Source organism: Pinus tabuliformis, chromosome 4_1 (assembly GCF_031772625.1).
Source record: "Pinus tabuliformis cultivar Carrire ecotype Pingquan chromosome 4_1, CPIR1, whole genome shotgun sequence".
Lineage (NCBI taxonomy): Eukaryota > Viridiplantae > Streptophyta > Pinopsida > Pinales > Pinaceae > Pinus > Pinus tabuliformis.
The window spans coordinates 804,003,959-804,029,808 of NC_142303.1; the positions used below are offsets into that span (position 1 = coordinate 804,003,959).

The 25,850-nt window shown below is 39.2% G+C and overlaps 1 pseudogene across 1 annotated transcript; it reads left to right on the top strand.

Annotated features, from left to right (window-relative positions):
• The first annotated feature begins 608 nt into the window (after positions 1–608).
• LOC149178655 (26S proteasome non-ATPase regulatory subunit 11 homolog pseudogene) lies at positions 609–25,850 on the top strand (annotated as a pseudogene). The gene is made up of 2 exons (XR_016258213.1): positions 609–776; positions 24,435–25,850. The product of XR_016258213.1 is annotated as a 26S proteasome non-ATPase regulatory subunit 11 homolog pseudogene (transcript).

Sequence of the window (25,850 nt, forward strand, 5' to 3'; positions counted from 1 at the left end):
TGAATGGGTTATTACCCTGCCAATAACCCTGTTGCGGCAAGGAATAATAAGGTCACACCCCTAGATGGGCCCACTTGAAAGGGCCTCACACTGAATCAATCCTAACTGGGAGGGGTGTGACATGAATGTACCCAAAAGATAATTGAACTTGCCCCTAAACTTTGAACAATGTTTCACTTTGAAAATTGTGATGATAAGTTTGAAAATTGTGATGATAAATGTACAGTGATGTGTGGTTTAACGGTAAGTCAAACGGGTGAAGTCCGGGAGACCATAGTTCAAATCTCATTGAGTACAGTGACCTGCTGTGGTGGCGGCTAGAGGGGCGGACCCCCCTGACCGTGGGTCTGCTCTTGCTAAAATCATAGGATCTTAGCATACCCGACTTGCAAGTGGTTGGTTATGCTCTTGGTGTTATAGTGGCAGCTATGAGGTTTGATCCTGGGTCTCCCGTGGATTAAACTTGATAGTTACCGATTCACCATCTGGTTAAAAAAAAAAAAATTGTGATGATAAGTTTGAAGCGGAATTTGAAGATTTATTAAATTGTAAAATTGAAAGTTACCACAAACATGGAGTAAACCTCACGTATTTAAAGCGGACGGACTTTGGACTTTAAAGTAGTTCTCAATATTATCCTGTAATACTCGTGAAGGCCACACAGAATCCCACATCCCGTCTCTGAAAAATAAGCTTCCGTAGCGGTTATTGGATCCTTCGGTTCTGGTTCGTGATCGACCACTTGAGTGGCAGAGTTGCTTCTCTGATTATCGTAGGTAAGTTCAATCTCGGGCCATTTTTTTACTCTCTTCAAGTCGGCGCTATTGAAATGTTATGATGCAGTTTAGGGAGTTCAATCGATAAAATTCTTTTTCATTTTGATTGCTTTTGAGTGATGGATACTGGTGTACAGTCGACCTTTAAATGACCAGGAATGGAGCTAGAAATGATCTTTTTGTTACAAATGAGATACATTTAGGGTTTTACTAGGCTAATTACCAAAATTTAAAAAAATCCCGAAAAGCCATTCAGGCCAAGGCTTTTGTCAGGCAGTTGTTCTCACAAAGTTAGTTCACCCAGCAAGCCCCATAATATATACCAATGCTCCATCCTAGAAACCCCAAAATCAAGTCCTGGATACTTGGAAAATATTGTTCAATTCTTTATGGGAAGTAAGTTAACAATGAAAATGGTTGCGAGTTTGGTGTGTGTTATCAATAATCCCGATGCGTAATAATTGTGAGACGGAGATAATTCACAAGGCATCACCCTCTCTAGCAGCTTTCCCAATCTCGAAGTTGGACATGACTGGAGGTTTTGGTTCCAGCCCTGTGGGCCATCTTTGACATGCGGTGGTTATCTATGTGATGTTGGAAGTGACCTTACTACATTTGTATATCCCTATGTTGGGATTTCATTCCACATTACAATTTCCATTTATTTCTCAAATTAGGTGTGCAAAAATTTCATGAACAAGGCAATCTTCATCAAGAAATCTGCATAAATATGCATAAATCTGCAGTTCCGATGCGGAAAATTTCACCTTAAATTATGGATTTATTGCACAGAACCTTCATCCTTAGGCTAAAGTACAAAATACACCTGCAAACATCTCAAATCTGCCCACCTCTAGACCAGGCAAGTTCAAGTAGATAAACCCTGTAAAATACTTCAACAGTAGATCGATGCAACAGCCCTTTAGGGCACGATCTAATCGTGTATGCAAATCTGAAAATTACATTCATTAACAGTGGAAATATAACAACAAATTTCAGATCGGACGTTTCATCTCAAGCATATTAAACATTTCAGCTTTGCTGTTTCAATAAATCAATATATAAAAAGAGCGATGAAACTTGCCCATAACACATGAAAATCAGATATGCAATCAGAGAATTTAGAGCAGCAATGGCACAACTCCTTCTTATCACTACATGAAGATAAAGTACAATACCTCAGCTTTGCCAAAGCTGGTACATCAAGTCCTGCTGCTTTTTCCCAAGAAAAATCTTCTCCAAAGCTTACCAAAGTTTAGCTGGGGCATCAGTAATTACTGCAAATCTTAACTAGCAACAAGGTATTTCACCAAGCTTTACTAGCCATTTCATGAGTTAAACAACAAGATAGCATAACACCAACTATCCAACCCTTAGATCCACACTTGCATCTCACAAGTTTTACGCTTCACTTTCATCACACAAGCCAAGAAAACCTAGTGCATGCCTCTTACATGCATTATCCTTATTACAAGAATAAATAATTGTTCTTCCAAGATCCTTCACATAAATCATCACATCTTTAAGACACAATACAAGTGACAGGTGATAACAAAGACACTCTCCTCCCTTTATACATGATTAGGTGAGGGATGCCAACAATAATACATGGACCAAGTCCACAAGTAAACCCTAGGCTAAGTTAACAAAAAAGATCCTAGTGGAGTGTTATAGGAGGCATGGGTGCCACATGGCATAATTAGGTTTGTATAACCCCCAAAATGGTGCACTCTCTTTGTCTAGATGACCACATGTCAAGTGCTCTAATCAAGATGGTGCGTCGTCCAATAATGGCTCTTCAACCCAAGCATTCCTCCTCAACATATGTGCAAGGTGGCTCTAGTGCCCCTATGACTTTGTGCCTAACCTTCAAGTGCATAACCACCTTCTCCAAGGTGGCTACTCCTCATCTCCTAAGTGCCTATCCTCAACAAATGTGCCCTTGTAGAAGATGTTAAACGACCACATGTGTGCCAACTACCACACCACTACTTTTAAAATGTAAGTCAACCAAAATATAACAAAGAGGCTAGGGGACTACAAGCCTTCTACATCACATGAAGCGCTCCCTTGCTAGGTGGAAACATTTTTAGAGTAACCAAAAGCTAATAGGAGGCCATCTTTTACATGTGGTGGTTATATATGTGACGTTGAAAGCTATCTTTCATCTTTGACAATCTAGAATGATTTTCTTTACCTTAGCTTCCTCCTTCTTGTAGCATACCAACTATGTAGGGTTACTAGGAGGAATAACTCTCTTCTCAACAAACACCCAAAGCTCAACCTCCTCCAAGAGCATTTGAAACCTATACTTCTAAGATGTAAAGTTGGAAGCAACTTCAACCCTATCACATTCTCCAATATCAAAATTAGTTATCCTTGCAATTTTGAAGCACTCTTCAATCAACAAATCGACCAACAAGTAAAGTAGATTGACATCTATCTGAATGGTTAATCATAACTCCAATCCTAAGACCAACTAGGGCATCAAAACAAATAACTCCTAGCTAAAATAATGAACTCTCTTTCAGAAGAAAACATTTTGACATAACCTAGATTTGACACAATGTAGAAATTTCAAGAAAATGTCATACAATTTGAAATTTCCACCTCACTTCTACTGGGCCATGGATCTACTTCATAGAGTTTTTAGTCTCAATGATAAAACTAATTTCTTCAACAACCTTGCAAGAAGCTTCAAATTTTCCTAGCACTACTTCTAGACAAACTCAAGAATGGAGATACCGCAAAGAATTCAAGCGTAGATCATTTTAGTAGACCTTAAGGCAAGATTCATCTCAATACATAGTTTTGAAAATTGTTTCAATTACCATTGAAATATAACATCCCCAAATGAAGTAGATAATCACAAGATACTTTAAAATTAGATCAATGTGTTAGAGAATCTACAAGGGCTGCTATTAAACAATTCTCCTTATCCTTGATAAAAGTTTGTGATCTTATATTAGCTTCTTCTTATTCTTAGTTAGGTTCTTTTCATCAAACACTTATCAAGAGCATAAACAACGAAGATAATAGACACAAGAATTAGGCTCCATGCTAGGGCAAAACCCCTCCAAAGGGGAAAGCCCAGTAAGAATCTCTTCTCTTCTTATAGAATCAGTTCAAATGAGAAATCCAAGGCCCAAAGACCAAATTCAATCTCCTCCAAGCTCCGAGTCAACCCTCCATTAAGATTTCTTCCAAACAAGACAAAAGTCTCCTCAAGTCAACATAGCCAAACACTTCAAAAGGTGGTCAAACCTTAGACTTTGGCCCCTCAATAGAATTTCGGACTTGCAATTATGTTTGCACTTCAACCTCTTGCAATCTTGAAATTTTCACACGTGTGAGATCGTCTAGGGCAAATTTTCTTCGTTTTGACCTTTCCTTCTTTTCTCCTTGACTTTCGACTTTTTCCTTGTCGTCTTCGTTGAGTTTTCTTCCTTCTTCTTATAGAGATCAAACTGCAAAAGTGTGCCCAAATGAATCAAACTCATCTCCTTTATATACCCTGCACATGTGGTCGAATAGGCCTCTCTTAGGCCGACTTATCACTGGCAGGGGCAACTTGTATTTGGAGGTTAAAAGCTGACTTTCTAGACGCAAAAATATCTTTTACATGTTACAACTTGCCCAAATGGGTCTTATAGAAATAATATTGACTCCCTTGACTCATGGCAATTATTCTTATGACTTCACAAACCCTAGGAGCATGAAATGCATGCTTGACCTAATTGATCATTTAAAAGAAGCATGAAACCGATGCTTAATTTTTTTTCTTTCTTTCTTTCTTCTTTTGTTTGATACATAAGATATACATAATGACATGAGTACAATGACAATTATGAAGATCGAAACTAGTTACATTTTCCAACACTCCCTCTTAACTAGGGAGGTATTCATAATTGTACACAAGGTACAAGGATATTCTCAAACTAAAGAGTTTTCATAAGAAGAGTCAGATTGATAAGCCATCTTTTAAGCATCAACATCATAACCAACATTGCCATCATGGTAATGCCTTTAATTGACAAGCTCATCTTATTTGAGAGCTTTATGCTGGGAGGCTCTATGTGAGACACCACACTACCCTAAGGCACATACCCCATCCAGATGTTCACTAGGTATGTCCTTTCAGGACTTATTCTTATCTTGGATTACCTATCCTCAAAGAATATTGGTTCTCTTTGACCACTCTTGTCTTGGATTCCTGTCCAAACCTCAAAGAGTGTCAGTCAACTTCCTATCTTGGATTCTATATCCTCAAGGAGTATCATTCTTAGATGCTTATTTAATCCTTCATTCTCCTTCCTAGTGCCTTCACTAAGACTTACGACTGTTAGTCCTGGTCTAGTGCATGACACATGGAGAATGTAATGTCTAACATCACTCCCTCTTATCAAAGAGGAGATCCTCATTCCCTCTTGATTAGGGAATAGATCCTTTGCTCCTTCTTCAACATCTAAGGATACTTCTTACTCCCTCTTAAGCATAGAGGAGATTCCTAACTTCCTTTCAATTTGGGAAGTTAGCTCTTTAGTGTGTTTTTATCAATACATCAACTATTAGTTCTTCATGGAGATCTTCAAATAGCTGTATGGCTTCTCCTTCCTTTTGCATCTCATCATATTGTCTTTTTGAATGTAATGGAGCCAAATCCGTGATAGGGTTCGGGCCATCAACCTTTCATATCACTTTCCTTTTTCATCATCAAAGGCATTATATTGAGCCAATCGAAGTAGAGCTAATCCATAGCTCCCTCTTAATCATGAGAGTGATCTTTATTGTCATATAAACATCAACATCAAGTTATCTTCTTGTACTGCTATCTTTCAATCCCAAGATGATGTAAATATCTTGAGCACACATAATCCTCCAAGGATTACCAAAACCTTCCACTCAATCCATGTATTTATTGAATTGAGTTTAACACAAACAATTGTAGGTACATTTGCTTCAACTGCCTTTACATATTTCTGCAATATCATTCCAGGTAGCAAATCCATATACTAACCAAATAACCAATACCAAAACATCAATATTGTACATACCTCAACATGATGGCCTCTTGTCATAACATCAAATTTTGCGTCCTTGTTTCCTTTAAGATCAACATATTTTTGCACTGTCTATCTTTATATTGAACAAGAATCCTTTTCCATGCTTTCCATTTTAATCAAAGTGTCCATGGAGCAAATTGCAATATGTTCTTCCTTGGAGTTGTCATTATCTACTTTCTTTCTTTCTTTCTTCAGGAGACCATATTTGATGTTGATCAATATAGTCATTTCTAAGTCATTCTATTTTGTGGAAGAGTCTTGATCTTTAGCCATTCCAAAGCATACCAATTTCCAAGCATTGAATATCCACATGGAAGACTTATCATGCTTGTGTTTATGACCAAATATTTTTGCAAGATTCTTGTAGACATGAATTCTACCTGCTAGAGAAGAGTTACTAACAACATGCATACCTTTCTTCCATACAACCATCTAGCTATCCTTCCTTTGAATGAGCTTGCTTCTATCCTTGTCGAAGATAAGATTCCTTCTTCAAGAGGAGAAAGACTTCAATTATGCCTTTCATATTGCAACTCAACCATCTAGATCCCTTCATCCTTCAAGACCATTGATTCCACACTAAGTGGAACATACTAATCGTGTCATAATGCTTCTTCCAAGAACCTTCCCTAAATGATGGTTCTTATAGGAGGATTTTGGTGATCCTTCTTGCAAAATGACTCCCTCTAACATTATGTTAGAAAATGCTTGGATGAGTTATTATTATTATTATTATCCAATTTTAAGGTCACGCCAAGCCAGACACCAAATTGGTGTATGAGACCCCCTTGTTTGTGGGACAAGGGACCCACTTCTCCTAGCAATTTCACTGCTAAGTCTACAAAGGCATACATACTCTACCCCTTCTGGTTTTGAACCTGTGACCTCTTAGGAGGAAACATGTGCTCTTAACCATTAGGCCCATCTTATGATGTGTAAGATGATCCCAATCTATTCATTCTTGCCAGCTAGACGACTTCTTCCAAAGCAGATCGATTATGTAGACTTTAAATCTTCTACTATCACATTCTTCCTTCTATGATGCCATGCTTCACAAAAACAAAGACTTCTTCTAGAGAATGCAACAATGCATGCTTACTCTAACTTCTACTTTTTAATAAAAGAAAGAGAAACTGTACATAAACCTGATAGAGATGGAGCTCCCTTCAATAGTATGGATCCTTGGGATTCTCTCCTTTCAGCTTCTTCTCAGGTTCTTCCTTTTCTTCAACTATGTGAGCTTCACTCCTTTCCTTGCTTCTATTGTTTTTCTTGTTCTGTGGATTGTTTGTTTTCCTTTGGACTTTCCAAACTTCCCTTTTTTTCTTCTTGGATTTTACGGTAAAGGCTTGAGACTTTTCATTTGATTCAGTGTCATCCTCTGCCTTTATCCTTGTTTCTTCCAAGATGCATCGAGCCCATAATTGATCAAAGGGAGTAGTATCTTTTTTAGAGTAGACACTAGTTGCAATGCTGCTCCATTCGGGTGGCAAAGCATTTAGTACACATGTTGTCATCTTGGAATATGAAATGACTTCTCCAAGTCCTTGCAACTGGTCCCTTAATTGTGATATCCTCATAAGATATGATGACATGTCTTCATCCTTTGACATCCTTGTTCTATATAATTGATTTCTCAAGGATATTTTTTGACTTGATGTACTTATAGAGTACAACTTCACCAACTTATCATAGATTGCTTTAGAAGTACTCAAATCAACAACAAAGGGAATAAGATGATCCTTTATGGATTCAATAAGAATCCTTTGTGCCCTCACCTCTCCCTTCTTGTATTTAGCTAATTCTTGAGTCTTCTCTTTGTCTGGTTGAGTAACTTCTCCAAGTACATATTCCATGACTTCATTTTCTGTGAGCACCAAGTCAATCCTCTTCTTCCATGCTAGGAAGTTTGCTGATCCAACGAGCTTGTTGCTTTCTTTGCAAAACAAAGTCATTTGATTTGTAGGTTGAGACATGGAGAACGATATGATACTTGTCAAGCAAGTATCCTTCTTGATGATGTCTTCAACTACTTTGATTCCTTCAAGTATCTTCAAAGATGTCCTTCAAGTGATGACTTTGAGGATGCCTTTAACAATAGTACCTTCAAGCTACTTCCTTCAAAGATGTCTTCCAACATGCCTTCAAATATGATAGCCTTTCAAGGGAGAGACCAATAGACTTTTTCAAGATAAAAAGCCTTTAATAGAGGAGTAGCTGCCTTCCTTCCTTCAAGATGTTCTTTCAAAAGCATAGAACCTTCAAAAGATATATATTCTTTTTTAGATGAAGAGGCCTTTTAATGAGATTTGGATCCTTCTTAAGATGATGAGTTCTTTCCTTATGCCCTTCCTTGTGTCCTTAGCAATTAATTTCCTTTGTCAAGCAACCTTCTCTTATGTCAACAGGATGATCTCCAAGTTGCATTCTTCTTCACCTTTTCTCTAATACCATGTTAGAGAATCTACAAGGGCAACTATTAAACAATTCTTCTTATCCTTGATAAAAATTTGTGATCTTATATTAGCTTCTTCTTATTCTTAGTTAGGTTCTTTTCATCAAACAATTTAAGAGCATAAACAACAAAGACAATAGACACAAGAATTAGGCTCCATACCAGGGCAAAACCCCACTAAAGGGGAAACCCATTAAGATTCTCTTATCTTCTTATAGAATCAGTGCAAATGAGAAATCCAAGACCCAAAGACCAAAGCCAACCTCCTCCAAGCACCAAGTCAACCCTCTAATAAGATTTCTTCCCAATAAGACAAAATTCTCCTCAAGTCTGTTGAAGTGTGTAATTAGGTTCGGTCTTCATAAATATGAAATGTACTTTTGATTCTTGTATATTATAAAAAGAAAGAAAATTTATTATTGTTACTTTTGTAAAATGGGTTTCATGCTCAAGGTCTTTTATTTAGAGGTCAATCACCCATTGGGTGCTTCTAGGGTTTGTCCTAGGGTCAAGAAGTCAAAAGAGTCATTTTCATATGAAGAAGACCACATCAGGCACATTGTAATATGTAAAAATAATTATTTTTGTATTTAAAAGTGTCAAAATACCCTCCAAGACCAAGTCGGTCTGGCAGCTAAGAAGTTAGCCTCATTAGGGCATGTCGTCCTCCTTGGAAGCCTATATATAGGAGGGAACTCGACCTCCTATGGACACTCACTCATCTTCTCATCATCTAAGCGAAGGAGAAGTAGAAGAAAGGTAGCATAAAAGGAAGAAGGACAAAGGACGAAGGTTTGGGTTATTTCTCTCTCTCTCTCACACGTGCGAATAAGGAAGGCTAGGGTTTTGATGCTATAAGATCGAAGTTGAGGAAATTGTAGAAAGAAGGTCGATGGAAGGTCTATTAGGTCAACTACAAGCCTAGAAGGAGGAACCCAAGCGAAGGTCAAAGGAAGCCTTGGAAGCCTTGAAATTGCTCACACGTGTGGAAGCAGTAATTGTTGCAGGGGCCTGAAATTTCAAACTTGCATTGGAGGACGAAATTCCATAGATGAGGGTCGAAGTTGTGCAACTAGAAGAGATCTGACTGGGTTTGACTTGGACAGAGGAAGCACAACATCAAAGAGGTTAGACTTGCTCTTGGGAGGGTATTGGTCTTGGTCTAGAGGTCTAGGAATTTCTCATTTGAAGAATTTGTCTATAAGAAGAGGAGATTTGTGGGTTTTCCTCTCAAGTGGAGAGCCTAGAGGTTTTGGCTCTGGTTTGCAACTTACATCCCGTGTTCTTGTGTATTGTTGGTCTTCTTGTTTTGGTAGCTCTTTGATGATAAGAACAACATAATAATAAGAGAAGAAGCAAATAATCAAGAAAAATAAAAATACATCAAGTTGAAGAGAAATCATCTTAGTTGCAACCCTTTAGATTTCTCAACATGGTTTCAGAGCTAAGGTTGGCTAAGGGCATGATGAAGATCACTACATCCTTGAAGAAATCATTGAAGTAATGTTCTATGGTGGCAAGTCATCTCAAGCAAGGTATTGTAGCCCTTTAGATTTCTCAACATCGTTTCAGAGCTAAGGTTGGCTAAGGGCATGATGAAGATCACTACATCCTTGAAGAAATCATTGAAGTAATGTTCTATGGTGGCAAGTCATCTCAAGCAAGGTATCAAGGCATTGTGGAATCTCCTATTATCCATCAAGAATAGTATGACCAAGACTTCTACAAAGGACAAAGGGTTATTCTCAGCACTTACAAGTATGTTTGAGGATGAAAATATTTGGGTAATCGACAGTGGAGCATTAAGACATATGGTAGGTGAGCACAAACAACTAAAGACCTTATCAAGAGGAAAATCTTCCTACTCTCTTGAACTTGATAAGAAGAGCTATCTTGTAAGAGGAATTGGATCAACTTCGCTGGAGCTGGAAAATGGAGGAAACATTCATCTCAATAACATTTTTTTCGTGCCAGGTTTGCAAAAGAACTTACTTTCTATTCCATGTCTAGAAGATAAGGAGATAAAGTTGCCTTTATAGATGGAAAGGTTGTGGCATGGGATAAAAGCTCTAGCATCAACAATGCAAAAATAATTGGGATTCGTGAAGGAAGACTCTACAGATCATTGACCCCTCTCTTTTAAGCTTTGGTTCACATTGAAGTAAGTCCATGTGAACTGTGGCATAAAAGATTTGGACACCTTCACTACAAAATCTTACCAACTCTAAATTCGATGGTGAATGGCATCCTCGATATCAAGGAGGATCATGAAGGAGTATGCAAGGGATGTGCATTAGGTAAAAATGTTAAGAGAGCATTTGGAAGCAGTGATCCAAGTTCAAAAGAAATTCTGGATCTCATTCACTCTGATGTCTGTGGTCCTATGTCTATGAAGTCTCTTGGAGGTCATCTATATTATGTAACATTCATTGTGACCACTCAAGGAAAAGCTGAATTCAAAGCTGAAGTATTCAACAAATTTCAATAATTCAAAGCTGAAGTAGAGAACCTTACAGAAAGGAGGATAAAGGTACTAAGATCTGACAATGGAGGAGAATACACATCAAAGGAACTCATAGCTTTATGTAAGGAGGTTGGGATTAAGAGGGAGTTGATAGTTCCATATAATCCTGAACAAAATGGAGTTGCTAAACGAAAGAATCAATCGATTGAGGAAAGTGTTAGTGTCATGTTACATGATCAAGACTTGCCTAAATTTTTGTGGGGTAAAGCAACAAAAAATGTTGTGAATGTTGAAAATTGAAGTCCTCATAGATCACTAGACAACATGATTCCTAAGGAAGCATTCACTGGGAAGAAACCAAGCGTAGACCATCTTCGAATATTTGGCTGTCCTGTCTATATTCATATTCCGAAAGTAAAGAGAAAGAAGTTGGATCGTACAAGCATGAAGGGAATATTTGTTGGCTATATTAACACTTCAAAGGCATATGGGATCTACATAAAGGAAGGGCACCAAATAGAAGTAAGCCAAGATGTAATCTTTGATAGTAATTCATTCAAGAAATCAAAGGACCTCTCCATTGACTCTGATGATGAAGAAATTCCAATATTTGAGGAAGAATGCACTAGGGAGGAAGAGGATTCAAATCATGAGGAAGTAGGTCCCAATGAAATTGTGCAACAAGTCATCATCCCCAAGAGTAGAAAGAGACCTAATTAGTTAAATTCTACTCTTCTAGATGCAAAGGGACATGGAGCAGCCAAGGGTACGTTTAGGGAAAGTAAGAAGCCTAAAAGATATTCAGGGTATGCAACCTATATGGCAAAGTTAATTGGAGCAGAACCATCCACCTTTGAAGAGACTGCCAAACATCAAGAATGGAAAGATGCCATGGATGAAGAATACCAATCAATAATGAAGAATGGAGTTTGGGAAATTGTTCCTAGGCCTAAAGACAAATCTGTGGTAACTTCCAAGTGGCTCTACAAGATTAAACATGCAACAGATGGAAGTATTGATAAATATAAGGCAAGATTTGTGGCTTGGGGTTTCTCCCAACAAGAAGGCATTAATTATGAAGAGACATTTGCACCTACAACAACGTATACAACTATACGATCATTGGTCTCTTTGGCAACATTGATGGGATGGAACATCCATCAAATGGATGTCAAGACAACATTCCTGAATGGTACTATCGATGAAGAAGTCTATATAGAACAACCCTTGGGATTTGAAGTAAAAGATAGAGAGACTCATGTTTGCAGGCTGAAGAAGGCACTTTATGGCCTTAAGCAAGCACCAAGGGCTTGGTATGCAAGGATGGATACATACCTACAAAGATTGGGCTTCTCGAAGAGTTTTGCTGATCTGAATCTCTATATCAAGGTTGTGAAGGATGAGCTCGTAATCATTCTTCTATATGTGGATGATCTTCTCATGGCATGTGTGGAAGGTTGTATTCGAGAGTGTAAAAAACATTTGACAACATAATTCGATATTAAGGATCTAGGGTTGATGCACTATTCTTTGGGGTTGGAATTTTGGCAAGGACCTGATGAGATATATCTAGGCTAAGGAAAATATGTGATTGAGATGCTGAAAAAGGTTTGACATGATGGATTGCAAACCTATGACAACACCTATGATCACAAATTTGAAGAGGCTAAGAAGTTCTCATTCAAGCCTTGTGGATCTGACAAGGTATAGAAAATTGGTTGGATCATTGGTGTATTTGGTAAATACTCAACCAAACATTTGTTTTGCAGTGAATATACTCAGTCAGTGCCAGGTAGAGCCCAAGCATGATCATTGGATAACAACCAAGCATATACTGAGATATCTTCAAGGAATAATCCACTACTGCCTAAAGTATGATAGAAATAATGATGTCCACTTGATTGGATATACAGATTCTAACTAGGGGGGTAGTGAGATGGATGGGAGAAGCACTAATGGAGGATGTTTTAGTTTGTGATCCCCCATGATATCTTGGATGAGTAGAAAGCAAGAATCGGTTTTGTAAGTAGTGCTGAGGTTGAATACATTGCAACCTGTGAAGTAAGCAGAGAAGTTGTCTGGTTGAGGAAGCTGCTGTCCGACTTGTTTGAAGGACCAATGGACCCTACGGTGATACATTGTAACAACACCAAATGTATAAGGCTGTCTGAAGACCCAGTGGTCCATGGAAAGACAAAGCACATAAATAACAAGTATCACTACATTTGAAAGCTGGTGCAAGATGGAGTGTTGTAGCTACAGTATATCTCCACTGATGAGCAAGTAGCTGACATCTTGACAAAATCTCTTCCTAATAAGAAGCTTGTGTATTTGAGAGACAAGCTTGGATTGGTTGATATACCCTCCCTAGTTGAGAGGGAGAGGTAGACACATCATTCCTGTGTCACTTCGTGAAATGGAAGATTGGATAAGCATTTGGTTTCTGATACTCTTTGAGGATGAGGTAGGGCATCCAATATGTAAGAGTAGTCGTAGAGGAAATTCCCCGAGGATGTGTTATTCCAGGACATACCTTGTGAACACCTGGGTGGGGTATGTGCCTCGAGAGACGATGATGATGGTGTCTATGAGTCATTAGTCTCATTGTGCTCTGATATTGTGGAGAGATAGAGTTGTTAGTCAAGGCCTTGCTATGTGACAATGCTGGTTGGTATGATGCAAAGAGAAAAGCTGAAATGATAGCCTATGAGATGGCTTACCAATCCGACTCTTCTTATGAGATCTCTTCAGTTTGAGAATGTGCATGTACCTTTATGAATACCTCCCTAGTTAATAGGGAGTGTTTAAATGTGTAACTAGGTTCAGTCTTCATAAATATGAAATGTACTTTTGATTCTTGTATATTGTAAAAAGAAATAAAATTTATTATTGTTATTTTTGTAGCATGGGTTTCATGCTCAATGTATTTTATTTAGAGGTCAAGCACCCATTGAGTGCTTCTAGGGTTTGTCCTAGGGTCAAGAAGTCAAAAGAGTCATTGTCATATGAAGAAGACCCCATTGGGCACATTGTAACATGTAAAAAGAATTATTTTTGTATTTAAAAGTGTCAAAATACCCTCCAAGTCCAAGTTGGCATGGCAACTAAGAAGTCGGCGTCATTGGGGCATGTCGTCCTCCTTGGAAGCCTATATATAGGAGGGAACTCGACCTCCTATGGACACTCACTCATCTTCTCATCATCTAAGCGAAGGAGAAGCAGAAGAAGAATAGTGAAAAAGGAAGAAGGATGAAGGTTTGGGTTATTTCCCTCTTTCTCTCAAACGTGCGAGGAAGGAAGGCTAGGGTTTTGATGCTGCAAGATCGAAGTTGAGGAAATTACAAAAAGAAGGTCGAAGGAAGGTCTATTAGGTCAACTACAAGCCTAGAAGGAAGAGGAACTCGAGTGAAGGTCAAAGGAAGCTTTGGAAGCCCTGAAATTGCTCACATGTGTGGAAGTAGTGACTGTTGCAGGGGCCAAAAATTTCAGACTTGCGTGGAGGTTGAAATTCTGTAGTTGGGGGTCAAAGTTGTGTAGTTGGAAGAGATTTGACTGGGTTTGACTTGGACAGAGGAAGCACATCATCAAATAGGTCAGAGTTGGTCTTGGGAGGGTATTGGTCTTGGTCTAAAGGTTTTGGAATTTGTCATTTGAAGAATCTATAAGAAGAGAAGAGATTTGTGGGTTTTCCTCTTAAGTGGAGAGGTTTTGGCCTTGGCTTGCAGCCTACTTCTTGTGTTCTTGTGTATCGTTGATCTTCTTGTTTTGGTAGGTAGAACAACATAATAATAAGAGAAGAAGCTAATAATCAAGAAAAATAAAATACATCTCAAGCAGTTATCAAGTTGAAGAGAAATCATTTTAGTTGTAACCCTTTAGATTTTTCAACAAAGTCAATGCAGCCAAACACTTCAAAAAATAGTCAAACCTTAGACTTCAGCGCCTGCAATAGAAGTTTCAGCTTCCCTGCAATAGAATTTTGGACCTGTAGTTATGTATGCAACTTCAGCCTCCTGCAATCCTACATTTTTCACATGTGTGAGATCTTCTAGGGTAGATTTTCTTCATTTTGACCTTTCCTTCTTTTCTCCTTGACCTTTGACTTCTTCCTTGTCTTCTTTGCTGAGTTTTCTTCCTTCTTGTAGAGATCGAACTGCAAAAGTGTGTCCAAATGAATCAAACTCATCTCCTTTATATACCCTTCACATGTGGTCGAATAGGCCTCTCTTAAGCCGACTTATCACTGACAAGGCTGACTTGTGCTTGAAGGTTAAATTTGACTTTCTAAACACAAAAAAATATCTTTTACATGTTACAACTTGCACAAATGGGTCTTATACAAATAATATTGACTCTCTTGACTCATGACAATTATTCTTATGACTTGACAAACCCTAGGAGCATGAAATGAATGCTTGACCTAATAGATCATTTAAAAGAAGCATGAAACCCATGCTTAAAAATATATATTTTTTTACTTTCTTCTTTTGCTTGATACATAAGATATACATAATGACACGAGTACAATGACAATTATGAAGACTAAAACTAGTTACATTTTCCAACACAATGCAAACCAAAGAGAACTAGCACTAGCTTCCCACATGCATTGATCCTTGTTACAAGAGTAATACATGATTTTCCAAGTTTCTCCAAATAGCTAGTTTTTCCAAGTTTCACACCAACCAGCAATCTCTAAGATCCAATGTAGTCATTCATAACAAAAGACACTCTTCTTCCTTTACATAGACTAAGGAGAGAGAGGTCAACAATAGAAAATGGACTAGGTCCACAAGCAACCTTAGGCTAAGTCAACAAACAAATTCCTAAATGAAGTGCTTCTCAAAGCAAGGTGGCCACATGTCAAGCTTGGGTTTGTTCAACCCCCAAGGTGGTGGCCCTCCAAGTTGTGTTCACATGTTAAGCACTCGTCCAAAATTATGCACTTTCTAATGAATGGCTCCTCAACATGCATTCCTCCTCAAATTGTGTAAGGTGGTTACGTGCTCCTAGAGCCAAGTGCCCAACCTCTAAGTGCCTAACACCCTTCTTCAAAGTGGTTAAATCACATGTGCCAAGTGCCTATCCTCCTCAACACGTGTGCCCTTGCTGAAGATACGCATGTGCCAACTACCACATCAAGAGGCATCCCTATCATTGATCCCATGACAAGCATACACCCATAGTTTTAAAAAACGTCGTTCGAAACGGAAACGGCCGAGTTGGTCCGTTTCATTGCCCTCCGGAGTGACTCGGTACAAAAAACGGTTCGGTTGGCCGAGTCAGCCATGACTCGGCCGAGGATGACTCGGCGAGTCATGGCTGACTCAGCCAACCGAGCCGTTTCCTGTACTGACTCGGCCGAGTCACAAACAATGGCCCGTAACCCACTAAAACAACAATGACTCGGCCGAGTCATGGCTGACTCAGCCAACCGAGCCGTTTCGTGTACTGACTCGGCCGAGTCACAAACAATGGCCCGTAACCCACTAAAACAACGATTTAATATTATTTTAATGAAATTTTAAGGGGTTTGCTGATTGGTTTGGACTTCAAGGTGTTTTATGAATTAGCTAAATGTTATTTGGGGTCCATTTCCCCCTCCCAAACACTATTTAACACACTCAAATGCTCTCTACTATTGATATGCTATTCAAATTTCATGGTAATGTTAAATTCTTAAAGTAAAAGTGACATTCTCCTTAATCTTCATTTTCATCCTTTTACTTAAATTTTTAACATTACCATGAAATGACTCAGGATGTTTGAGAGTGGTTTCGGCCTCATTGGATTTCATATGGAGAAAGTAGAATTTTAGATTTCATTCAAAATCCAGCAGACTTATCAGTTTTTCAGGATTTCAGGATTGGAGGATTGCAATGTTTCCATTGAATTTTGTCATGTATTAGGGTATGGAATTCGTATTTAATCAAGAGCACCAATCCCTCTATGTACCTTGATGTTAGTGACATTGGTTGTCGAACTCCTCTGGGATTCGCTCCCAAACCAGGAGCTTCTAAAAATGTCACTCTCGCTCCCGTTTTCGCTCCTGCTCCCAAGTAACACAAAGAAGAGAAACCGTTTGGATCAAAAACGGTTAAATGATCTAGCTTATGTCCAATACAACCTCCGGCTCAGACGAAACCATTTGCTGAACAAAAGACCTGATTCAAATCCCATTGTGTTGGAAGACATTGATCCAACATTAGATTGGGTAGTGGAGAGTCGTCCAACGGAGTTTGATCCTGATGAGGATCTTGATTTAGATTTAGATATCGAGACATCAGTTGAACTTGAACATGTTGTTTAGTTGAATGCAGATCCCAATCCACAGCCTCAGTCTCACAGCCAGCAAGGACTCCAGTTGTAGGTGCTTCCTCTGCTTAGCCACGACAGAAGCGCAGCCGCATATCTACTCTATCTTAGCTTGCATCTGCTGCAGTTGCACAGCCTGCTAGTGGTACCACTTCTACAGTTGCAGTTGGAGATGATGATGATGATGAGGAGCCATGGGGCCCCCTGTCTGACTCTGATGATGATCCAGAGTTTGATCGACATGATCTTGGCTCCTCTGGCAGTGGCTACTAGCCAGTAGCTGTAGTACTAGTACTGGAGTCTGGTCACAGTTTACTTTTGTTGTAGAGGCCATTTCTAGCCTCCTTGGTTATGTGTTTTTTGTTTTGAGTCTTTGATCATGTATGACAGTTGACTATGTATTGCCATCGGGTACCATTTTGATATAATGGATTGGTTCATGAGCCTACTTTGATCATATGTTGTCTTCCATCTATATTATAATGCTGTGTGTTTGGAAACATGAATGAAAATCTTTAAAATTATTTTTTTTTATAAAAAAAATAAATATTTAATGTATTTTTTACAACGACTGAGTCATTGAAATTGAGTCGGCCGAGTCATTACCGTTTTGGAGTCGATCCTCGGCCGAGTCGGAGTTTTAAAACTATGCATACACCCTATCTAATCCTCCCAAATGTAAGTCAAAAAATGAACCAAGGTGTTGGGAGACCACAAGACGTTCACATCCCCATGAAGTTCTCTCCTAGCTATAGGTGAAAACACATTTGGAGCAACCAAAGCTAACATAAAAGAACACATTTGGAGCAACCAAAAGCTAACATAAAAGAGTCGGAACTGATTTGTTAAAAAAAGCTTATCCAATGTGTTTTACGATCAAATTGCAGCTCATGAATTAGACTGGGAGTTTGCATTATATTAGCTGGATGGACAACTATAAGGCATAGGCCATTAGTCAATGTGTCAATTTTAGATAACAATGGTATGTTCTATGCTTGCAACAATTACTTCAATGTCCTTTTATTAGCCCAATGACAATTCCACTTTAATTTCCAATGGCAATCACATAAATGTTAGTTCACATTGACAGTAATTGTAGATAGAACATAAACAATAAATGCAGAAGACAAGTCAAGACAAGAGAACACCAATATTTGGCTAAAGCCAGGGAAAAATCCCCAGAGGGGGAAAACCCTTAATCAATCCTTCTTATTATCAAATATCAAATGTTCAACAGAGAGAAAATCCAATTTTGTAGAATGATGACAAAAATCAAAGTCAAAGCTTTGACTATCCAAAGAAAGATGACCAACCAGAAACAATGCCCAAAACAAGAAGTCCAATCTGATCCAAATCTGTCTCTGTCAAATCTGCAATTCTGAAGTCTGTCAACAGCAGTCAACTTGCCCTAACCAGTCCAGTCAACGGTGGTCAAACAGCCTCCAAACAATTTGGTCAAACCAGCCAGGAACTTGGCCTCTTCAACAGGTCAAATCCAGCCCAAAACAGAGTTGAAAAACCAATCAAACTGAGTCAACGTTCTGCAGTCAAAGTCAACAGTCCAGCCTGTGGTCAACATGCCCAGAATTCCTAGATTTGTGTGCCAATGAATGCGGCCTGCCCAAACAGAACCTTTACAAGTCAAAATGCAGTAAAATCACCTCAGAAAATCCTTGGTCAATGATGGTCAAAGTCTGCTGCTGAAAAGTCAATGCAGGAAAAAAACAGAACAGCCAGGGAACCCTTCGCATGTGTGGAAGAAAGAGCTGCCTCAGAACTTAGAAGGTGTACAAACCGATCAGAAGATGAGAGTGAATGTGTTGTGTGATGTGTCAAATGAGGTGAACACGAGGCTATATTTAATATTTATAGTGGTTGGCTTGGGTGAAAAGTCATCTCTTCATCACTGGGCTGAGTTGAAGAGGGCCAGCTTGGGGCTGACTTGATTTTGAGGCATTTATAGGTGTGCAAAAATTCTAATTTTCCAGGTGAAGGGAGATGTCATCAAGGGGAATCCAAATGTGAAAAGAGCCATCAAAGGAGGGGCTTCTAGGATGGGGAATTAGCCCTAGTTGCACCTTTTAACACAATGTCATTGCCTCATTGCCAAAATGAGCAATGTTTTTGAAGGCCAAAGATTGTTTAGGGAGGTACAAGATAGTAACCTTACTTGTTGATAATTTTTGCTATTGAGCAGGTAGGCCCATCCAATGTGGTGCAAGTTGTCATAGATATGCACTTGTTTGTAAAACCACATGATTGATTGGTAAGTGTAGGTATAATCACATCATTTGGACTCCTTCTGTTGCCTGTAATGTAAATGTTATTTTAGAAGAGTTTAATGCTGGAATTAGGATTAAGGAGTTCATTGGGGTGTGGGGTGTGGGTTACATTTCCATAATGTACCCATTTCAGAACCTGTGACTTTGGTGATTCCATTTTCTTCTAGAGACAAAATGCCATGTCTCCACCTGTGACTTTGAGGATTCCATTTTCTTCTCGAGGCAAAATGCCATATCACCCTTTTCCCCCTTTTAGAGATGGAATGCCACATTGGTTACTCTGTATCCTTATGTAGATGGAATGACACTCTTTACTAGACAAAATGGTTGATTCTATTCTTCAGATGGACTGGAGCTTATAAAATTTTCAAAATCTTCAGACTTCTCATAATGAATCCTGATCATTTGGTTTCGTACATGAAGACATAATGACAGATGACACTAAATCAATTTGGAGCATGATCATTCTGTTTTTTATGCAAAATCCATAAAAACTGTTAGCGAATTTGTTGAACTTTGTTGCCTGTCTAACTTTCCAGTAACGTGCTTTTGTTTGGATTTGAGTCTTGACATGCTAGCTTGCACAGAAGACCCTCTCTTTGCATGGTGACTGTTTTCCACAGCAATGGCAGTGACACCATTGAAATTCTCCCAGTGGTGGTGGTGCTGCTTGCTTGCCTTGAGTGTCCTCAGAGTTCTGCCCATACAACCACTGTAATCTGCAGCAAATTCTCTGAAATTGTAATCTGCCCTCACAATAACTAAATTTCATTTAATCACGTCCCAAAGGCCATGACGTCCCTCACACAATAACTAAAATTTCATTTAATCACGTCCCAAAGGCCACAACGTTGTAACTTGTGGTGTAGTGTTCCAAAAATCTCTGTTTTTTCCCAGTTTTCCCAATTTTATCTTAGTTTTCAGGTTGCTGAGTTTTCCGAGTTTTTGAGGTCTGATTTATGCTGATTTTTCCCTTGGTTAAACTGATTTTCCAAGTTGACGACCCCTGTTGATTGTTGGTTGATGCCAAGTTTTGGAATATAACTATGATACCACAATGTGATGTACCTAGCCTCCCCACTAGGCAGGTTATTTCACCTCAGTTTCAATAACCTTCCTCCAGTCACAGCTCAACAGCCTCAGCTTAAAGCCATTGTTGGATTTCCCCATATTATGCATTCTCACAATAATTACTACATGTTTGTAATTTTTCATAAGTTGAAGTAATTATCATGGTTAAAATTTATAACACATGATAGCAACAGGTAAGTTTGGTCGTTGTAACTGCAAAATGATACTTATTTGAAAGAAACTGAACATGGTTGAATGGCTTCCAAGGAACTACCATCCCTCCATCTGTAGGCATTCGCTGTGATTGCCACCCACAAGTTGTGGCTAAGAAGTGACAAGGGAAAAGGAAACAATTGCAAACTTCCATCTGCTAGGAACTCTCAACAGTTACACATAGAAACCTTGCTATCCCACACATTAATTAAGAGAAATCATAAATAGGTCTAGATCTCAGTGGAAAGCAATACAATGTTTAGCTGCAACAACATTGCTAGCTTACACTCTAGATCAAGGCATTCTTGCTGAAGCAAGGTCACAATTCCTGCCAGTGAACTTGCTAGAATAAGGGTGTCATGAAAGCATGCTGCAATGTTTTCTTTGTCACCTGATCATTGCCATGCCCTCGCAAGAGTAGGCTAGGTAAATCAGCGTTATATATATATATATATTATTATATCCCAGCAGGCTAGCTTAATCGGTATGAATGGACTGTTTTGAGGCAGAGCTTGCTGTGAGGCCAGGTTCTAGTCTGGTTGAGTCTTCCTGGGTCACCAATTGCTATTGTGGCTACTGGTTGAGCTGCCCTCCATCCAGATATCCAGGGGAAGAGTTGTTGCAGGGGATATATATATATATATATCCCAGCAGCTTAGCTCAATCGGTATGAATAGACTGTTTTGAGGCAGAGCTTGTGGTGAGGCCAGGTTCTAGTCTGGTTGAATCTTCCTGGGTCACCAATTGCTATTGTGGCTACTGGTTGAGCTGCCCTCCATCCAGATATCCAGGGGAAGAGTTGTTGCAGGGGATATATATATATATATCCCGGCAGGTTAGCTCAATCGGTATGAATAGACTGTTTTGAGGCAGAGCTTGCTGTGAGGCCAGGTTCTAGTCTGGTTGAATCTTCCTGGGTCACCAATTACTATTGTGGCTACTGGTTGAGCTGCCCTCCATCCAGATATCCAAGGGAAGAGTTGTTGCAGGGGGGTCCCGGCTTCCATTGGATCTTCATATATATATATATATGTTAGAATTTCTGTGTTCTTTGACTTTTGATGCAAAACAGAAATTTCAGTTTGCAAGTAGGTTTCCTGGATCTTGTCCCTCTGAACTTTAGCCTTAGGGCTGATTTGAAATATTAGTTTACAGCAACAAACATTGGACAATATTTAATCACACTTCAACCCAACACACTAGGAAGCCTAAGAGAAAATATACAAAACTCTGAAATTCACTTTATTATTATAGTAAGTTCGCCAAAATCTGACAAAACAAACTGTGTAGCTAGCTCTGATCACTGTGAAACCTTTGATGTACTTGTAATTAAACTAGTATGATGAAATTGCTCTAGACCTTAACCTTCCAGTTGCGGACACAACTTGGGCATTAACAACGAGGAGTAAAAGGGGGACAACATCCCCTAGTAAGATGTTGAGAACCATCTAATCTTTGTAGTCTACAACTCTGAAAAACTGATCCATGGAAGCTTGGCTTGTAGATCAAAGTGCTTGTCCAGTTGGCAATAGAGTTTAAGGTGTGGTGCCTTAGTGAATCAACTAAAATAAAAGATATGACCAGACATGTCCATTTGCAACCACAACTTGCAACCCACCTAAATTGTATGATTCTCCCATTGGAAAATAAGCTGTAGTCAACAAGTTGGAAGAAATCACTTGCTTAGATGCCAATGATGAAAACACCTGCCCAATGTGAGGAAACCCTCCAATGAGGTTAATGAGCTCCAAGGTACGAAGACAACCCATTGGTGAGAAAGATGTGTTGGAATCGAACACTGATGAAGTTCATCCAAATAAGGCCCAATGATGATAAGTCCTGTTGGATGCAGGATGGCTGCCAATGAGTTCAATGAACCATCGAAGCACTTTGCTTTTGGACCAATCATCAGATAATAAGTTGGAGTCGGTGAGGAAGGGTTTAAACCTCAAGGCTGAATGTAGGTACACTTCACATGACTCAAGACTTCTCCTGGTGTCTCTTCACACTAACTTCCATGCCTATTCCTGACTCAAGAATCAAAACTTACTAAGGCAATGAACTGAAATGGAAGGTGCTCATTGTGGCTTTAACTAAAGTTTAAACCAAGAATTCAATATTGACCTGGTGTCTCTTCACACTAACTTCCATGCCTATTCCTGACTCAAGAGTCAACACTTGACCAAGGCAATGAACTGAAATGGAAGGTGCTCATTGTGGCTTTAACTAAACCAAGAATTCAAGATTGACTAAACTCAGGATTGACCCTATGCACAATTATATCACATTTAGGAATTTGACTATAAGCAACAAAAATTTGCAGTAAAAGGAATAAACGATGGTAATCTATGACCTGGGACCTTTTTTTTTCAGCCATTGGGGGTTGTCTCAAAGATTTTTCATATGCTGTCTTTTAATGAACAAATCTAGATATGAACTCAAAAGAAAGCACTGTGCTTAAACTGCCATCCAGTGTCTAGAAAGCACGGGAGAACAGAGTAAATTCTGTTGCGTTTTCAAGGATCTTCTAATCTGATTATTACTTCTGATGACTTCTTATATTAATGTTTTTTTGCATTCACATTCATCATAAAGCAATTACACAGAAGATCTCAACAGTAGAAACAAAATGCCAGTAGGGTCATAAAGAGACAGCCAAACAAGAAACACAAGTATTTACCCTGGGAAAATCCACTTGGGCGCAAAGCCCAGCAACTTTTTTCTTAGAGAAATCATTCAATTCAACAAAAGATACGACCTTATCTTTCCAGTCAAAACAGAGGTTAAACTGACCATGAGCAGACCTAGGTATAACCTGGGCAAACAAAATAAGTAATCTCAGAAATTCGGACTGTGCATAAGCTTGGTCTACTGTTCCTCAGAGGTTCGGTCTGTCTGGATGTGGTCTGCTTCAGAATTCGGTATGCTCAGAGATGTTCTGCCCTTGTTTCTCTCCTTCGTTTGAACAGAAGTAATCTTTATGCTTGAACAAAAGTGATCCAAATTACCTTTGAGGAGGAGGTCGAAGCCTTTGTATATATCTTTCTAGGAGGCCAAATGGGTGCCTCTATAGGCTGGGACGACTTGAACAATTGAGCTACAAAAATTCCGACAAATTCATGAATTAAAATAACAAGGTTGAGATCATATTTATTATCCAAATGACAGCAGTGATGAAGTAAATGAAACAAGAAGAATGTGTGCCTTGAATGAAAGAACAATTCAAGGTAAGTGCATGAAATAACAGACTATATCCCTGCAGCATGATCGCACAAGTAAAACAACCACACAAATTTGAAGAGTTTGAGACAAAACACAGTCGAATCCATACTGAGCACAAAATCATAGTGAGCAATACATCATGGTCTGCTTTGTCAATCTCTGCCTGCAGTGGCAGAAGAGTCTGTCAAGTCTGAAGGACATCTGCTGTAAGCTTCAACCTTTTCCACTAAGGTGTCATGCCCCAGGGAGGTTGTGGGATCCATTTCCACCGGCTCATGCTGCGTTACCAGCCACTACTGAGGCTTGCTGTTAATACCACCTTCCATCTGGAAAACCAGAGTAAGCGGGGAGTCTGCAGGGTGCTGGTAGGTTACCAGCTTGCTGCTTACTCACTTGAAATGCTTAATAGGTGGGGGATTGATGGGAACTTATTTCTCCAGAAAAAGTAGAGGGAATGCTGAATTTTACCAGTTTTCTCACTTAAAATGCTTAATACGTGGGGGATTGAGGGGAACTTATTTCTCCAGAAAAACTAGAGGAAATACTGATTTTCTTGTTCTTTTTTATTTGCAGCGATGTCTTCTATACCTGCAACCACAGAGTCTCTCAGTCGTGCCTTGGACATCAAGAGCACTGACCCTGCAGGGGCTATTTCTGTTCTTCATCAGATAATTGAGAATCCTTCATCTTCACCTGAGTCTCTTCGGATCAAAGAGCAGGCAATTTCAAACCTTTCTGATCTCCTCACACAGGAGAAGCGGGGGGAGGAGCTGAAGAGTCTCCTTACAGTTCTACGCCCCTTCTTTTCTCTGATTCCAAAGGCTAAGACTGCTAAGATTGTCAGAGGAGTAATTGATGCGGTTGCAAAGATCCCTGGAACATCACAGCTTCAGATAACTCTATGTAGGGAAATGGTGGAATGGACGCGTTTGGAGAAACGAACATTTTTAAGGCAAAGGGTTGAAGCAAGGCTTGCTGCTTTATTAATGGAAAGCAAAGAGTACTCGGAAGCTTTGACACTCATTTCTGGTCTTGTAAAAGAAGTTAGGAGGCTGGATGATAAACTGCTGCTTGTTGATATTGATTTATTGGAGTGTAAGCTTCACTTTTCTTTGAGAAATCTTCCAAAGGCTAAGGCTGCCCTAACTGCAGCCAGAACAGCTGCAAATGCGATATATGTTCCGCCTGCTCAACAGGGGACTATTGATCTCCAGAGTGGAATCCTTCATGCCGAGGAGAAGGATTATAAAACAGCTTTTAGCTACTTTTTTGAGGCATTTGAGGCATTTAATGCTCTTGAGGATCCTCGTGCGGTGTTCAGTTTGAAGTATATGCTTCTTTGCAAGATAATGGTTAACCAAGCGGATGATGTTGCAGGGCTTATTTCTTCGAAGGCAGGGCTGCTGTACATGGGTGTGGAGTTGGATGCCATGAGGGCTGTTGCAGACGCACACTCAAAACGCTCTTTGAAAGATTTTGAGGTTGCTCTAAAAGCTTACCAGGCACAACTAGAGGAAGATCCCATTGTTCATAGGCACTTGTCTTCTCTATATGACACCCTTCTGGAGCAGAACCTGTGTCGTTTAATCGAACCTTTTTCAAGGGTTGAAATATTGCATATAGCAGAGTTGATTGGATTGCCCGTGGATACTGTGGAAAATAAGCTGTCTCAGATGATTTTGGAGCGAAAATTTGCTGGTACACTTGATCAGGGTGCAGGTTGCCTCATTATTTTTGAAGATCAAAAACCAGATGGCATTTTCTCTGCTACTTTGGAAACTATTTCCAATATTAGCAAAGTTGTAGACAGCCTTTACCTAAAGTCAGCTAAGATTATGGCTTAAATCTTAATTTGCATTGCATGTAATGGATTTTATATAAACTTGTGAAGGGCCATTACTTCCAGTCAAATGTGACTATCGTAATTGTGTTCTGTCATTGATGCAAAATATAAAGTGCCAAAATCATTGGCTCTGCGTACCTTTTATA